This window comes from Thermobia domestica, unplaced genomic scaffold (assembly GCF_964235325.1).
Source record: "Thermobia domestica unplaced genomic scaffold, izTheDome1.hap1.1 HAP1_SCAFFOLD_565, whole genome shotgun sequence".
NCBI classification, from domain to species: Eukaryota; Metazoa; Arthropoda; class Insecta; order Zygentoma; family Lepismatidae; genus Thermobia; species Thermobia domestica.
The window spans coordinates 48,246-60,003 of NW_027656275.1; the positions used below are offsets into that span (position 1 = coordinate 48,246).

Below are 11,758 nucleotides of genomic sequence, written 5' to 3' on the forward strand. Positions count from 1 at the left end.
CTGACTTAGAAGATAACCAGAAACAGTTTCAACAGTTTTATAACTCCACGTGTGTGGACAGAACTCCACGTGTGTTCTGATTTCTAACTGCTAATCATGCATACACAAATCAGTGACTTACGCAGAAATTCATCAAGAGGGTTCAAGCTCATATCCTTCTACGACAAGTACGATTTTTGTATAAGTATCTTTGTTTAATTTTCCATAACATCTTGTTCAAGAAGGGTTAAAGTCTAAATCCCTGCAATTGTATAAAACAAAAATTGAAGGAGGCAGAGATTTCCTGATGGTCGATCTGCTTAATTCGTGAGCACAAATGGATAAAGGTTAATTGATTCCAAATTATGCATTGAGTTCGATAAAATATCCCAAATGAAAAATATAAACTGTTAACATCTATTAGTTACCAGTGTGGAATGCTGTGTTTGATAGAGTAATCACAGTGAAAATTGTCCAGGTGACACCACTTCATACTTGAGGATGTGCGCTTTGGTAACCCTAAAGAAAAATTACGTGTAAGAGTCCTCGAATAATCCCTCCCTCCCTTTCTTTTTTGTCTTGAAAATCCTATTTCATTGTTGACGCTACTGTCATGTAATTTTTAAATCATTTCTCATTGTACACATGTGAGGAATCTGACAATCCTGTGACCACGCACAAGGTCGAGCGGTCCAGCCTGGACAACCAATTTACAAATCCGAAATATTTTGACCACGTAGTAATTAGTCACACATATATTATGTAACTTATGAACAAATCTTTAAAAAAAATAATATTATAAAAAGAAAACTTGCATCGGCCGGGAATCGAACCCGGGCCGCCCGCGTGGCAGGCGAGCATTCTACCACTGAACCACCGATGCTACGTCAAGGTTAGTAAATGGTACTGTTAATACCGTACATGGGATAGAGTCGCTGGTATTACAATGTTAGTACAGCCCAATGTGCAACTTTCATTTATTAAATACCTGTTTCCAATGTAACAGTAGCTGCCTGTTTTACTCAAATGCCGATTACGTTTTTAGAATAACACAGCATAGGCCTACATATCGTGTTTACAATTACAGTTGTTACTTGATTTATTTTTAAAGTAATCTCTTGGTTCATTAAAATAGACTTGACTTATAATCTATTGATAAATTTATATTTTGCTAGGCGTCATTTGGTTGAAAGAAGGTATTTGAGGGATAAAATTATATTTAGGGTTCATATACTTTTTTTTCTTTGCGCGATTGTTCTTTAGTGCATTCTAGCGTCTCGTCAGAATTCTTCGGGAGGCAATCTTGTCATTTTATCTATGGCAGAATCTTCCCGTAACTTGAAGGTTTCTGTTCCACTTTCTCATTCTTAAATTTGAAACATGTAATCAGTGTTTCTTTCAGAAAAAAAAAAAATCTGGGGGCACGCTTAATATTCGGAGAGGCATATATTATTTTCACACTGTATTATTCTATTTATTATTATATTATAGACCGGAGTTTTGGTCTCGGGGGGGGGGGGAGACATGTAATTGACAAGCAGTGGCGGATCTAGAATGTAAAAACTAGGGGGTCAGCCAGGACCCAGATTAAGATACGTATATCATGAGTTTACTATAGCTTTTAAAAATACTGTATATAAATAACTAGCTAAACCTGCGCTCCCTACACAGCGCATCATTCACATATGAGCATAAATCTCCTCATTTCTCACAACATCTGTACGTGTTCCTTTACAGACACAAGTGAAAGACGTTGATTTAAAAAAAATCGGCAAGGAGTATCACAAAGGGGAGATTTTTTCTATTATTTTTTCTCAATATCTTTCACCGTTTACAAAATTTAAGCCTACTTCCGGTTGCAGTTTCTAAGTCATGTACGACCAGTGTTCTCTATCTTCTTGCATGCAGTATGTAATAAGCAAATACGTTACATACATAATTAATTATAATGTCAGTTATATATGGTGTTCATTGTTCAAAACACTTCAAAAACAAAGATTCATCTTAGACTGGAGAAATGGTTATCCTTCCTTTTTCAGTATTATTTGGCCAGGAAACAAACGCCTGAGACACATTCAACCCGTATATACAACAATGTGATGTTGGAATGTATAATACGTAGGATATGATGCTTTAGTTTTTTTAAATTATTAATTTCAACACTTCCAGTGTACCCGTAAAAATGGAATAATGAAATACTGGCCATGTTTTTTAAATATTCAATTAGAACTGGACAATCTATGCAAAATTTGCAATCAATCAGTGAAAACGTAATCTTTCTAGAACCTGTAGTTTCCGAGATCTCATTGTCGAAAGGACTGGCCACAAACATATAGTTTAAAAGAACTCCAAAGATGGCAGCACAATTCATTTGCATTGATTTTGGAGAAGGCTTATTGAAATACAAAGGCTTTGAACAATAGATTTAAATCATAAACTTTATATATAAAAAAGATGTACTTAATTAATAATTTATTTAAAGTACACATACTTTTAAAATATTGTCTTTGTTAAACGTGAAATCACAAATAATAACCGTAAATCAAAGGTTTGAAATACAAAGTTATAGGTTGGAACTCACGCACTTTTGTCTTATCACCAAACATTTATCCATCTTTTGCACTTTAATTCACACTAACAAGGGCATCATTGTGTCTCTCATCATGTGTCGAGTCGCCCCGGCACAAGAAGATAACCCTTCACCTGTCTAACTAACAATATCACTGTGTTGTGGCGTCTAACTTGCACCTCATCTTTCATCTCATCTTACATACATTTTGATAGATATTGTACGTACAATAAATAACGATTCCTGATCAATTGATGAATAAAAATCCCAATTATGAATGAATAAAGACAATAAATAAATAAATGAAATTAAACCTCTTTGTCCATCCAATTTATCCTTTATTCCCATTACGCATAACTCCACTCCCAAGAGAAGGTATTCCCTTCTACGGGTTCTTGCATTGTAAAAAAAAAAAGCACTTTTGTTACTTTTGTAGCAGTTTAATAGATAGATAGCTCAAATTTATTTTTGCCACTCAAAAAACTGGGGGAACTAGTCCCTCCGGCCCTGGCCAAGATCCGCCACTGTTGACAAGAAATGTATAGCTCTCGTCATATAAATATATTTCCAATTGCCAATATTGTTACGCAACTACGCTAGTTGTCGCCTGCGGTAAAAACTCGCCTTAGCGCCCCCCTGACCAACCAAACCAAAACACTCCCCCCAAATATTTCCCCAATTGCGTCCTCCCAATCCGGCGCCGGGGGCACAAGCCCCGTTTTCTTCCTCGTAGTTACGTCACTGTATTTAGCAAGAATAGTGCTGCCACTAGCGGACACAATAATAACTTTGGGGTTTACATTCAATGTCTTATTCAGAAGCATGACTGAGGCTATTATATGTTTTAGCAGAGTTGCACTGTAGGCAAATACTAGCTCACTTGGAATGGAAATAGATGTCATGGTCGCTTCTATAAACAGGCTTTCAAAGAGAAGGGGTAAAAAATAAAAATCAAGAATTTTAACATGCTTTGCTGGACACTATTTGCTACAGGACATGCTCTGCGTAAGAGTGACATGATCAAAATTTATTTTATCTTAGCTCGAGGCAGAAGCGGCTCGTGAGGGAAGCCACACTGGTAAAAATTTGAAGTTCTATTGCTGGAAACTAAGGAAATAAAGGTTATATAATACATTAATTTATGTATACAACAATTTTCTCAATAAGAAAATTTTCCTCTCTCAGTTTCAAGCGTAGAAACTTCAATATTTACTGGTGTGACTTCCCTCACGAGCTGCCTCTCAGGGACAGGACGGCCTACTGTAATTTTCTTCAGATATTTGAATATCCATATATTATTATTATTATTATTATTATTATTATTATTATTATTATTATTATTATTATTAGTAGTAGTAGTAGTAGTAGTAGTAGTAGTAGTAGTAGTAGTAGTAGTAGTAGTAGTAGTAATAGTAGTAGTAGTAGTAGTAATAGTAAATATTCTGCCTGCTGGTAGGTGCTGGGACTAACGTGTTCTTTCCTTAGGATCGGGGCTGAAAACGTTTCTTCCATGCTTCTTTATCTTCAGGTTTCTCTTTTAACTTCTAATATGTTCTGTTTCAGATTATTGATCAGTTGTGTTCTTCTTCCTATCCCTCGCTTTCTTTCCATCTTTCCCTCTATGGCGGTTTGAAGAAGATTTCTTCGCAAAATGTGTCGAATACAATTGATCTTCCTACGAAGGATGCTGGATAAAAGCATCCTTTTCTCTCCTACCTGTTTTAAAACATCTTCGTTTGTCACTCTCGCCGTTCATATTATATTTTCCAAGTTCCTTCGACATCACATTTCGAACCTCATTCTACTTTCACTCTATCCGTCGCCATTAACTTTTCATTATATTTTTTTATTCATGGGATCTTGAACCACATACCCACTTTCTGCAATACTTATCAGTCGGCAGCATATTTCACGAAATCTCTGACAGACAGTGATGATTTCAGAAGATTTCCTCGGGGAGGGGGGGGGGACTTTCAATACACAAGGGGCGAAAGTAGCGTAAAACGGGGCTACCTTGACACTGGGGATTATTTTGACAGAGCGGGGCTACTTTGACAAATGAATGATTTTTCCTTTCTGTGAGCGCCGTTGCATACACCTTCGTACATGAGGCTGATACGATATCTATCAACGAGTCGTAAACCACCTCAGAAAATAAAATAAAATGTAAATAACAAGTACAGTATTTTTTCTTTGTTGTTATTTCTCAAACTCAATCTTGTGTGTCTGTCACTGAGGTTCAATCTTGTCTACGTTTCTCTTTACAATCGACGGCGCATTACAGAAAGTCCTTCCAAGCTAATAGCATGTGTTGTCTCTAGTACGGTACAGTACTGCAATCTGCGTCGTAACTAGTTAACAGTAAGAAAGAAGCGGTGGTGCATTACAAACGAAAGCCCGGTTCCCGGCAGTATCAGAACTACTCGTGGAGCAGATTCAGCAAGCGCTGGATGCAATCAAGAAGGGGATGCCGCAGGCCGAAGCGAGCAAACCATTCCTTATCCCGCGCACCACATTGCTTAATAAAGTCCACGGTAGGTACAGGGGAGAGCCCGGGCATCCACCTGTGTTGGAAGAAGTGGAAGAGCAAAACCAGCAAATGCTTACCAAGTCCCTAGCTACGATAAGCAGTTGGGGCTTTCTAATGACATCCAGCGACATTCGTCACATGACATCCAAGTACGTGGAGAAGCAGGGGCGAGTTGTGGAGCAATGGAAAGGAATGAAGAACGTCCCAGGTCCCGACTTCGTGAAGGCGTTCGCTGCAAAGAACAACCTAAGTGAACGATTGGCGACGAACATCAAAGGTGCAAGAGCACGAATTGGAGAGCCAGAGGTCAAGAAGTTCTTTCAGAACATATCCAGTGTCCTGGAGACTGCTGAACCTAAGAACGTTTTCAACTACGACGAAACCGTGGATGATTTGGAGCTGCAAAGGTTATTGTTCCTCAAGGATGTAGACGTGTGAAGCGGGTGATGGAACATTATAAAATATCAACAAGCATCATGTTCTGCGGGTCGGCAGATGGCCACCTTCTGCCACCAATGGTTGTATAGGCCTACAAGTTCAAAAATTTCTACCAGAACTTGACAGTGGAGAGCGGTACTGAGCACATGGCGGAAGAAGACTTGACGAAGCGGATCGATATCCAAGGAACAGTTTCCTGGTCTACTGTTCCGACTCATGAATTCCCTGGCTCTCACCGTAGGCAAGAACCCGAAGGCAGGATTCCGCGCTACAGATCTGGTTCCCCTCAACGTTGAAGCTCCCCTCAACGTTGAAGTTACCCAAAGGGCCTGATAGCACACAGTTTGAGAGATACATGAACGCATGTGTCCGGGACGAAGCACCAGAGAGAGCACAAGTGGAGGGAAACGAGGGATAAATATCTCGGCTTCTCCTGGAAAGCGGTTGCTCCCACGGGAAGAAGAACCGAAAACTATGGGACCAGATATGAGGATGGAAGAAGGAGACGTCGGAAGCCCTTGGTGACGGAAGAGGTGGTCGTCGAGGAAACAATGATAGAAGAACTAGAAACCGGACCACCATCACAGCTGAAAAAAAAAAACCCGCCAGGGAAAGAAGAAGAAAATAAAAGGATATGACGAAAACTTCTGTGCCATCTATATGTGAGACTTTCGAAACTACAAGCGCGAAAAAGAGGGATTCAGTGTGTCAGGTGCGAAAAATGGATGTGTGGGTTTTGCAATAATGAATCCAGAAAACCGTAATATCCTTGTTACGATTGTGATGTTGACGATTAAGGTTTTCATTCCATTGTTACATGTTAAGGTATGTTAAAAGTAAAGCTTTAAGAAAAACTTGTATAATGCTGTAAAAAAAAAAATAAGAATAAAAAAATAAAAGATAAAGATTTCCTTGTTGAAAAGCAAACAGCACAACATATATTACACATGACCTAAACAGCTTTACACTGGATTTATATTAATTCTATGTTAAAGTAACTCCATACGTCGGGTAATTTTGATCTTACGCAGCAAATACATAAGGTCAAAGTAGCCTCACCTCGAGGACTACTTTGACAGGTTATACTTTAATTTTTCCCGCCAAAACTTGCTTGCAGAAACTTAAGTTTAGTAGTGGATGTGATAACCTATATACCTATTGTTACGATGAGAATAATACCATTGACTGGTTTCAGCAACTGTGGCCTATACACATTTAAAATAGTACAAAACCTGTCAAAGTAGCCCGTTTTACGGTACTGTGAAAATGCTGATAACCTACATTAAGCATGATAGGAGATATGCCCTATGGGAGAATTTCATTCTTGAACTACTCCCTGAAATCACTAATGCCTGCAACATAACCTAGTTCCACCTGGTCAAACCCAGACTAGTCCGGCGATCCAAAGAGACCAGATGACCTGGAAGCAGCTGTAGCATCAACTCCTCAACTTTACTGCAGAATTTTATAATTCACTAGTTATGTTCACTACTCAAGCTCGAATATTTACCTGCTTGATTGCCAGTGTCATTTTTCTTATTGAAAGCACCATGTTTAGACTATTTCAAATACTATAATTCCATGTTTATTCTTCTTCCTGTATTGTGCAGTACTTTTGAACACAAACACAAGAACACACTGAGCAAGGGTATGTAATAAAACACATTTAAAAACACAAACACATAACATTTTCAATACATTAACTATGTCTTCATCAAATTTCCATTCCTTCTCTTGGATGGAAGCAATTCTCGTCCTATCCAGGCACACAAATGACGATATACCCCTTCCCCTCCAAGATACAGTCTAATGAGCCATACACAAACTCGATACAAACAACTGTCGTTCATAATCTACACAAAGAACGGCTTACGGATTGAATTGTTTACTCTCAACGCTTGGAAGTTATAACATAAATATGCGAATGCAAATAATTGTTTGTATGTGAAGGAAATTATACAATAATTGATTGTTGAAGTTTTTATAATGGTTCACTCAACTAAACAAAAATCTAATAACATTTCAAAACTGTTTACTAATTATCTAATATTGAGAAAAAATGTTACGTTAGCCAGCCTAGAAACTAACTTTTATCATGGTCCACTAGCACATTCAAATCAACTATGGTGTCGTAAGTTTACATGTTTATCTGACAAATAATGAACAGTGACTACTCTATGAAATAAGTAATTTAAGATTTTAAGTATAATCCCTAAATTACGGAAAGAAATTATAGGATTATTCTTTTGTTTCCACAACATTATGGGGGAGAAAGGTGGGCCGAACCTAGGGGTGTATCCAGCCAGTTTTCCTCGGGGAGGGGCGAACCGAAATTCTTGTTTCAGGTCCTGAACGCTTTAATAACTCACCGTGCAATGACTGTATAAATAATAATAATAATAATAAATAATAATAATAATAAATAATAATAATAAATAATAATAATAATAAATAATAATAATAATAATGTATTTGCAGTTGAAACATGAATTTTGACACTATGCAAAATTAGAATCACAATTTGTAGGGAATATACCGATAAAGTATTTATAAGAAAATAAAAATTGTTTTAGAAAGGCCATTTGTTTGATTTTGGCTTTATGTGTGTATAAAAAAAATAACTAAAATAGACAAAATCGAAGAAAAAATCATATTTAGACCCTGCTATACTATAGTAGTATAGTTATAGTATATATAATAATTATAGTATATATTGATTTGATTTTGAGTTTAACGTCCCGTTCAGCGACGAGGCTATATGAGACGTGGGCCTACTGATTAACGTGGACTCCGAACCACATGGTCTCTAGCCGGAAATCGAACCCGAGTCTCCCACGACAAAAGACACTCTAACCGCTTAGCCACAATTAAGCTCTATATAGTGTATATATATATAGTAGTTATAGTAATAGTATATAGTATAGTAAAAAAAACACAACTTCATGCATCCATTTAGATAAGTGAGAGAAAGAAATTTGATGATTAATCAGTGTCAGTAGCGTAGTCATTAGGCTGACTCAAGTCAAGTCCTTCTCCTTTAGTTTAGTGGTAGACCGAAATGGATTCCACTTTCACGTAGTATGCGAAATTTGTGATCCGCAATGTTACGACTCTTTTATGTAGCGTATACAATCACGAAAAGCAAACATTATACGGACATTAAAAAAAAGGAACAAAGAAAACTCATTTTTCGTAAGCTCTATCTTGACCTACACAAGATTTCAGCAGATTAATTGTATTCTTCTTCATCGTTTTCAACTTTTTTTTTTTTTTTTTTTTTTTTGTTAATATATGTAGGCATATCAAAATTTACAATCTGGAAATAGAGGGCATTAAAAGAGAAAGTGGATACTCAAATTGTATTATTATTAATATTTACTTCCTGTTTAGCCGAATTGTTAGCGTGCACATGGCCATTGATTTTATTCTCGGGGAAGGGACTAAAATTTTGTCGTATTGACCCAGAGCCATGAGGCAATTGAAGAGCTACCTAAATTAAGAGGTAGCGAACTAAGATCCAGAGAACCAGAAATACTGACTTCTGGAAACCAATGCGCATCATCCAATTGAACGTGAGTCACCTAGCTGACCATAGTTTTTCATTAACTGTAGTATTGGGGAGTGCAATTTAGTATTTCTAAGTAAATTTTATTAATATTTCAATAATGTGTAGAGAAACTCGAAAAGAATGTGACTTATAGCGTATCTGTCTCTCCTGAATTCGCCCCACCACTTTGGAGTGAAAGATAATACAAAACTTTGTGTCACATGAGATCATGAAGTACTTTAGCCTACCATGTGGCCTATAGTACGGGCGGTGACGCCACATAATGCTTGGTGTATGTGCAAGCGCGCTTTTTTCGTTATGGCAATGATTAGCACTGTTCATGATGTATTTTTGGAGGTAAGTATTGCACAAATCACTATTGCACTAATTATTGCATTTAGAAAGTTCGTAATTATTATGTGTTGACGTGGCTTAGTAGATTTGTTTCTTTCGTACTTAGCGTATTATGTGAATACAAAAGAAAGAGTGACTGACTCATCAACATGAAGAGCATACTACTATAGCTAGAAAGATAAAAATTTGGACAGGAAACTCCTTTTGCCTTGAAAGCAAGTAATAAGAAAGTTTTTTTTTTTTTTTTAAGTATGAATTCGAAGGAGGATTGAAGGGAGTTCAAATATTTTATCTAAGAATAAAGTATCTCATGCTACGAAGATTTTCTCCACATATTAAATCTCCCATTAAAAAAAAAAAAAAAAAAAAGCGTTTTTCGAAAATTCCAGTCTTAAATGGATGAAAGTGGCAATTTCTAGCTATTACAAATTCGGACTTTTTATTGTGAAATAGCCAAATGCGAGAATTCACTTAAACTAGAGACGTGGAATGCGATGTTTAAACTCTTAACTAAAAATAAAACAGTATATGTTTCGACATTTTCGACAACCCAACTTCTAATAGGGAATGGGAGAGATTTTCTACATATAATGTTCAAATTTCCACGTAATAAAACAGAAAAACTAAATTTGATTATTCGTCTAAGATGCAGGTATGAAAGGCCAGTACAGTACAGGCCTATACAAACTTGTAATTGAAATTAATCGAAAACGTGTTTTAGTCTTTTCAAAAATTCGACTCCTAAAGGATACAATTTCTATTTTCAAATTTTCCATTCTTTTTTTCAGAAATTGTCTAATGTGAGGATTCGCTTAAGTTGGAGGTGTGGAATTCATTATATAAACTCAAAATTAAAAATAAGTGAACACGTGTTGCAACGTCTTTGAAAATTGCGCTTCTAAAGGGGGAAACAATTTCTACAATATTCAAATTCCCGGTTTTATACTTATTAATTCTTATTCTTCCCATGCGAAGAACGGCAGCTCTACTGGTTTATCATATCCATTCTTCGTTTGATGTAGTAAATATGTTTAATTTAACCAATAAACAATAAATATACGAACTCCACTTGGGAGCCGAGCCTCCATTTGCTGCCCCGTGGTTACATTCCTGGCCGAAACATAAAACACCGTTAATCTTCTGATTTGTGATTATAAGTAATACATATTAAAGTAAGCATTAGAGCTTTATGAAATTCTGTTAGGCATTATTATTAGAAGTTAATATCAATATTAGAAGTGTCATCGATTTCTTTGCAAAAAGAATCATAAGTTTAAAAAAAAAAAAAGATTTCAGTGCTGTATAAACCGCACTGAAATTAAAGAAATGGAAACATTTAGTTCATATTTTATATATAAAAGTTGTAAATTATGAAGGGAAAAAATTCAATCCTCCCCGGCGGGGAATCGAACCCCGGTCTCCCGCGTGACAGGCGGGGATACTAACCACTATACTACCGAGGACATGTCGTTCTGTCACTAATAACATGGCTCTCCACGAGGAGCGCTAGTGTACGTAATTTTATCGTTTTCTCTATTAATTCTTCTTCTTTATCACCGAAATAAGGATTATAATACAATGCAGAACAGCGGTAGCACAATGTGTAAACATAAGTTAATGAACAAAATAAAATAAGCAAACTAGAAAATTTTCTAAGATACCGGTATAGACTGAAATAGTGTGACGTCACATCCTTTTCGTTGCCATGGTGATCGCCATTTTATTTTCTATACAAACACGAGCGAAGGCTGAGAAATAACGCATAAATGGTGATATGTTATGTATTTGATTGTAAGCATTAATATAATTGAGCAGAAATGGAACAAGCAATATCCTAGAATTCTTTACTAAAGATTTTCGATATTCTGTAGGCAACATAAAATTCTTAATCGTAAACGTAAAATTACTAAGGCAAAATAAATGAGCAAGTATGATTCGATCAGAACACAATTGTAATATTACATGATACAGACAAATCAACACGATCTTTACATAAGGTTTGTTCCCCTTCTGTGCAATACATCGAGGCATTTATATTAACAAATAATGGATACAAACTTACCTCAACTTCAGTTCTTCATGTTTGCCTCCACTCTGCCTTTTAAATATTTAAATTCACCATCATACATTACGAAAGACACGTGATTTGATTCAAGAGCATTTTTCGCCTTTTTCCACCAACTTTACTTCATTCTTAAAGTATTTAAAAATTCTAAATAATGTAACAGCCATTGTTTACTCAACACCTTATTTACACACTCACGTTTGTATAGAAAACAAAATGGCGATCACCATGGTAACGGAGAGGAAATGACGTCACCACTATTCCAGTCTATTAGTT

The 11,758-nt window shown here is 36.3% G+C and overlaps 2 non-coding genes across 2 annotated transcripts; both read right to left on the reverse strand.

Moving 5' to 3' along the window:
- Positions 1-791: 791 nt before the first annotated feature.
- Positions 792-862, reverse strand: TRNAG-GCC (transfer RNA glycine (anticodon GCC)). The gene has a single exon. It is a non-coding gene; the product is annotated as a tRNA-Gly (tRNA).
- A 9,946-nt stretch (positions 863-10,808) lies between these two features.
- Positions 10,809-10,880, reverse strand: TRNAD-GUC (transfer RNA aspartic acid (anticodon GUC)). The gene has a single exon. It is a non-coding gene; the product is annotated as a tRNA-Asp (tRNA).
- Between the last annotated feature and the right edge of the window lie 878 nt (positions 10,881-11,758).